This window comes from Triticum aestivum, chromosome 5B (assembly GCF_018294505.1).
Source record: "Triticum aestivum cultivar Chinese Spring chromosome 5B, IWGSC CS RefSeq v2.1, whole genome shotgun sequence".
NCBI lineage: Eukaryota > Viridiplantae > Streptophyta > Magnoliopsida > Poales > Poaceae > Triticum > Triticum aestivum.
In genome coordinates, this window is record NC_057807.1 from 652,952,256 (window position 1) to 652,959,475 (window position 7,220).

The following is a 7,220-nucleotide window of genomic DNA, read 5'->3' on the forward strand; positions in this document are numbered from 1 at the left end:
GAAAAGGCCTATGTTTTGCAGGAACATTGATTCCTTCCTGGTGCGGCAAATCCTGGGCACTCGATATGTCCTAGTTTGTAGCACAAGTCATCCCGAAATTCACAAAAAAATTCGGCATGACCTTTGCTAAAAGGTGGACAAATCGAGCACCTGAAATTTGTCGGAACAGAAATGAATCAACATTCCGGCAAAACATAGGCCACTCGGCTTCATTCCCTGGAAACAACAAAAGGCCACTTGGGCACAATCGAACCACTTCAATGAAAAGATATAACATGGCCACTTCAATAAAAAGATATAATCAACAATAAAAGTCTAGGAAGGGATCATCTTTAAAATAAAACTTGCCTAAATTATTTTCCTTGAAAAATAGTGGTCTTTTAAAAAAATCAAAAACCTTTGCAAAATGACCTCACTAAACACTTCTCTTCCTAGGATATAGCCCAAATTATGTTGATCTAGCTATTCCTCTCTCACACACACATTATTTTCTCTAACCCTTCTCTTCCTAGGACAGAACCCAATTAAATTGCAAAGGAACTCCATTTCTCTAACCCTTTTGACCTAATTCTCTAAAATAAATTTTTGCTCTAACCTAGCCAACCTACTTAACCTAGCTTGTTAACCTAACAGTTCTAATTAACCTAGCTATTTAACCTAGTTAGTTAACCTAGCTAGTTAACCTAGTTTACCTAGATAATTAACCTAATTAAACTAGTTAACCTAACTAGTTCTCTGTCAAAGCCCTAAATAAATTTTTGCACTAACCTAGATAATTAACCTAATTAAACTAGTTAACCTAACTAGTTCTCTATCAAAGCCCTAACTAAATTTTTGCACTAACCTAGATAATTAACCTAATTAAACTAGTTAACCTATCTAGCTAGTTCTCTGTCTAGTGTTTCTACTATGCATGGGAGAGAGAGAGAGGAGGAGGGGTGGGGGCTTACAGAGGATGGATCCGGTGGTGGCGAGGGAGGCAGTGGTGGCGAGGGAGGCAGGGGCGTCTCCAGTGACAGTGAGGGAGGCAGTTGTGGCGAGGAAGGTAGGGGCGTCGAGGGTGGCTCCCGTGGCGCCGAGGGTGGCTCTGGTGGCATTGATAAGGCCACGCGGCTCCGGTGGCGTTGGGGGCGGCTCCGGTGGCGTCGACGGTGCACGGCTCTGGTGGCTCCGGGGGCGTCGGCGTCGGCAGGAGACGATGGTGAAGTGGGGCGATGACGAATTGGGGAGACGATGGCGAAGTGGGGCAAGGGATTTAGGGGAGAAGTGGTAGCCCGGGGGAAACCGTTTTTGGGTTAAGTCAAACTTAGCAGTTGCGGCGTTTTGCAAAACGCGCTATAGCTAAGATATCTATAATGATTTTCTCGAAACGCGATATAGCTATGTATTTTCCTTTTATTTTCTTATTTCCTTTTCTGTTTCTATAGCGGGGGTCTAGGAAATGCGCTGCTGCTATATTATCTATAGCACCTCTTATGAACAGACACTACTGGTATGCCTTTCTCCTTTCCCCCCTTTTTCATTTATTTTTCTTTACATTTTATTTTTTCCTTTTCCCTTTTTCTATTTCTTTCATTTTCATTTAATTTTCTATTTGTTTTTCATTTTTTTATTTTTATTAGCAGCAGCGCTTTTCGTAGTAAACGTGTTGCTACATAGATCCTAGCAGTAGCACGGTTTTTGCAAGACTGCTACTACTATGTGTATCCTATCGGCTTACTAATGGGGATATTAGTAGTAGCGCTTTTATAGGAACACGCGCTACTGCTACATTTTTATCTGTAGCGCCCTTATCACGCACTCGCTACTGCTATGTAGTACTAGCACCTTTTTAACGCGCACCACTGCTAAAGTTCTGTGTATAAGGTTTTCCCTAGTAGTGCCTCTTCGAGTAACGGTGCCAGAAATTGTCAAGTTGACGGGATAAAATTTATGGTAGATTGGATAAATAGGTCTCGATAAACCACGGGAAAAAATAAGTAATAAAAAGTTCATCATGGTATTTTTTGGGTTTTTGGAATAATAGATCTGAAAATAAAAGCAAATAAAAATAGATCTCAAAGCAAATATGATAAAGAATAGACACAGGGCCCCTAGATTTCACTAGTGGCTTCTCTCGGGAAAATAGCATACGGTGGCTAAACAAATTATTGTTTGACAATTGATTGAAGATAGAATAATTATGACGATGTCTAGGCAATGATCATTATATAGCAAAAACGTCCAAGATTAATAGACAGACTCCTGCCTGCATCTACTACTATTACTCCACACATCGACCGCTATCCAGCATCCATCTAGTGTATTAAGTTCATGGAGAAATGGAGTAATGCAATAAGAACGATGACATGATATAGATCAGATCTATTCATGTAGGAATATCCCCCATCTTGTTATCCTTAATATCAATGATACATGTGTGTCCTGCTACCCCTTCTGTCACTGGGAAAGAACAGCGCACGATCGAACCCATTACAAAGTACCTCTTCCCATGGCAAGAAAAATCGATCTAGTTGGCCTAACTAAACCAAAGATTCAAAGAAGAAATACGAGGATATGAGTAATCATGCATATAAGAGATAAAAGAAAACTCAAATAAATTTCATGGATATAGATCTGATCATAAACTCAAAGTTCATCGGATCCCAACAAACACACCACAAAAAGAGTTACATCAAATAGATCTCCAGGAGACCATTGTATTGAGAATTAAAAAGAGAGAAGAAGCCATCTAGCTACTGCATACGGACCTACAAGTCTATGGTGAACTACTCACGCATCATTGGAGAGGCACCAATGAGGATGACGAACCCCTCCGTGATGGTGTCCAGATTGGATCTCGTGGTTCTGGAACTTGCGGTGGCTGGAATTGTGTTTTGTCGACTCCCCTAGGGTTTCTGGAATATTTGGGAATTTATAGGGTGAATATGTGGTGTGGGGGGTCACCGAGTGGTGCACAACCCCCCTGGGCGCGCCCTGGTGGGTTGTGCCCACCTCGGGCCTCCCCTCTGGTATTACTTTGGCCCACTGGGTGTCTTCTGGTCTAGAAAAAATCTCCAAAAAGTTTTCCTGCGTTTGGACTCTGTTCGGTACTGATATTCTGCAAAGTAAAAAACAAACAAATATAGCAACTAGCAATGGGGACTATATCAATAGGTTGGTCCCAAAAAATGATATAAAGTTCCTATAAAATGATTGTAAAACATCCAAGAATGATAATATAATAGCATGGAACAATAAAAAATTATAGATACATTGGAGACGTATCAATAACAAGCTCTAAACTAAATTTAAGTGAAGAACATGAGTATAAATAATTTTTTCCATCTCTCAAAATAATATAAGTGAAGCATGAGAAATTTCTTCAAAAATTTAGTAATTCTCAAATTCACCTAAGTGAAGCATGCGAGTATTTGTTCAAAGTTTAAAGCATGCTCCGACTTCATCACATAACAGTTCACCATACGTGCATGCTACCAGAATCACAAGCTTTAACACAAGTATTTCTACCAATACACAATTACTCACTAGCATGACTCTAATATCATCATCTTTATATCTCAAAACAAATGCAAGGAACCAAACTTCTCATATATGAAAGTTTTTATTATATCCCACTTGGGTGCCCATCATATTAGGACTAAATTCATAACCTAAGCAAATTACCATGTTGTTTAAGACTCTCAAAATAATATAAGTGAAGCATTCGAGTTCATAAATTTCTATAAAATAAAAGCATCGTCGTGCTCTAAAAAGATATAAGTGAAGCACTAGAGCAAACTGCCTAGCTCAAAAGATATAAGTGAAGCACGTAGAGTATTCTAATAAATTCACGATTAATGCGTGTCCTTCTCAAAAGGTGTGTACAACAAGGATGATTGTGTCAAACTAAAAATCAAATACTCATATCATACAATACACTCCAAGCAAAACACATATCATGTGGTGAATAAAAATATAGCCTCAAGTAAACTTACAGATGGATTGAAGACGAAAGAGGGGATGCCATCCGGGGCATCCCCATGCTTAGATGCTTGGTTGTCCTTGAATATTACCTTGGGGTGCGTTGGTCATCCCTAAGCTTAGGCTCTTGCCACTCCTTATTCTGTTGTCCATCAAATCTTTACCCAAAACTTGAAAAGTTCACAACACAAAACTCAACAGAAAACTCATGAGATCCGTTAGTATAATAAAATTAATCACAACTTTAGGTACTTTTGTGAACTCTAAATTTATATTGGTGTAATATCTATTTTATTTCAACTTCTCCATGGTTCATACCCCCCGATACTACCCATAGATTCTTCAAAATAAGCAAACAACACAAAGAAAACAGAATCTGTCAAAAACAGAACAATCTGTAGCAATCTGGAAACTTCATATACTTCTGTAACTCCAAATTTTATAAAAAAAAGGAAAATCTAGGAAATTGGTATATCAATGTTGTGTAAAAATTCAGATCAAAAGCATGTTTCTCTGATTTCTAAAATTCTGGCAATGAGCGCAAAAGTTTCTGTTTTTCAGCAAGATCAAATCAACTATCGCCATAGACCATCCCAAAGGTCTTGCTTGGCTCAAACACTAATTAACACACCAAAACACAATTACTACATAGGTAATAATGCGTATACTCATAAAAACATAAAATAAAAAGTATTGGGTTGTCTCCCAACAAGTGCTTTTCTTTAAAGCCTTTTAGCTAGGCATTGATAACTTTAATGATGCTCACATGAAAGATAGCAATTGAAACACGAAGAGAGCATCATGTAGCATGTGAAAAAAAAGTTTAAGTTTAACATACTTATTATGCATAGGCATTTTATAAGCAAACAAATTAGCATGCAAGACAAACAAAAACTAGCATATGCATGGAAGAAGAAAGAAACAATAACAATCTCACATAACGAGAGGTAATTTGGTGACATGAAAATTTCTACAACCATATTTTCCTCTCTCATAATAATTACATGTAGGATCATAATCAGATTCGACAATATATCTATCACGTAAAATTTTCTCTAGACGATCCACACGCATGCAAAGTTGACATTCTTCCAAAATAGTGGGATTATCACCAAATAAAGTCATGACCTCTCCAAGCCCACTTTTATCAACCATTTGATAAGATTGATCATTCTCCAAAGTAGTGGGAACATTATTACCTAGAGTTGGCACTCTGCCAAACCCACTTTCAATATTATTCCAAACATATTTATCATGAGGCTTTAATAAATTTTCCAGATCATAAGAAGAATCACCCCCATCATGATCATTACAATAAGTAGTGGGCATAGCAAAATTAGCATCTCCAAGCTTAGGGTTTTGCATATTATTAGCACAATTGGAATTAATAGAATTTATAATAACATCATTGCAATCATGCTTTTCATTCAAGGACCTATCGTGAATCACTTTATAAATTTCATAATAATTTTCAGATTCACGAATTTCAAGCAAAACGTCGTAAAGATAATCTAGTGCACACAACTCACTAGCAATTGGCTCATCGTAATTGGATCTCTTAAAAAGATTAGCAAGTGGATGAGGATCCATCAACTTTTTTCTTCCTGATTTTCAATAAACACACAATTATACCAACCGAACGAGCAAAGAAACCAAGTAAGACATAAAGACAAACGGAAAGAAGGAAAATATTTTTGTGTTTATCTGAAAACGGTTTAGAAGTGGGGGAGTGGAAAACAAGAAGAAAATGGAAAATAATGTAATGTGAGAGATGAGAGTTTATGATAGGTACTTGGTAGGCTTGATGTAGAACCTCCCCGGCAATGGCGCCAGAAATTCTTCTGGCTACTTCTTGAGCTTGCGTTGTTTTTTTCCTTGAAGAGGAAAGGGTGATGCAGCAAAGTAGAGATAAATATTTCCCTAAGTTAAGAACCAAGGTATCAATCTAGTAGGAGGTACAAGTAAGTCTCCAATATATGCACCTGCACAAACAATCAAACACTTGCACCCACCGCGGTAAAGGGGTTGTCAATCACTACACGATCACTTGCAAGGATGAGATCTAATAGAGATAGATATAAAAGATTACTAAAAGGTAAAACAAAGTAAAAAAGAAATAAATTGCACAAAGGTATTTTTGGGTTTTTTGTTATATATATATATATGAAAATATATGATGGAAAATAGACTCGGGAGGCCATAGGTTTCACTAGAGGCTTCTCTCTTGAATAAAGTATACGGTGGCTAATCAAATTACTATTGAGCAATTGATAGAAAAGCGCATAGTTATGATGATATCTAAGGCAATGATCATGAAGATAGGCATCACGTCTGTGACAAGTAGACCGACTCCTGCCTGCGTCTACTACTATTACTCCACACATCGACCGACTCCTGCCTGCGTCTAGAGTATTAAGTTTAGGAGAATAGAGTAACGCATTAAGCAATATGACATGATGTAGAGGGATAAACTCAAGCAATATGATATAAACCCCATCTTTTTACACTTAATGGCAACAATACAATACGTGCCCTACTACCCCTACTATGTCACTGGGTGAGGACACCACATGATTGAGCCCATCACAAAGCACCTCTCCGATTGCAAGATAGATCATTCTAGTTGGCCAAACCAAATCAATAGATCGGAGAGAAATACACAGCTATTTAAATCATGCATAAAAGAGTTCAGAGGAGACTCAAATAATATTCATAGATAATCTGATCATAAACCCACAATTGATAGGATCTCAACAAACACACTGCAAAAGAAGATTACATTGGATATAACTCAAACAACATCGAGGAGAACATGGTATTGAAGATCAAAGAGAGAGAGAGAGAAGAAGCCATCTAGCTACTAGCTATGGACCCATAGGCCTGTGGTAAACTGCCCACACATCATCGATAGGGCAGCAAGGTTGGTGTAGAAGCCCTCTGTGATTGAACACCCCTCCTACCGATCACCGGAAAAGGGCCCAATATGGGATCTCACGAGAACAGAAGCTTGCGGCGGCGGAAAAGTATTTTTGTGGACCCTTCTGGTGGTTGGGAATATTTGGGAATTTATAGTGCAAAGATTAGGGTTGAGGCACTCCCGAGGGGCCCACAAGCCAAGGGGATGCACCCTGAGGGATTCTGGACTCCTCGTGAGTCTTCTGACCCCCTCCCCAAGTCTTCTGGGTGTCTTTCGGTCCAAGAAAAATCATTGCAAAAGTTTTATTCCGTTTGGACTCCGTTTGATATTCCTTTCTGAA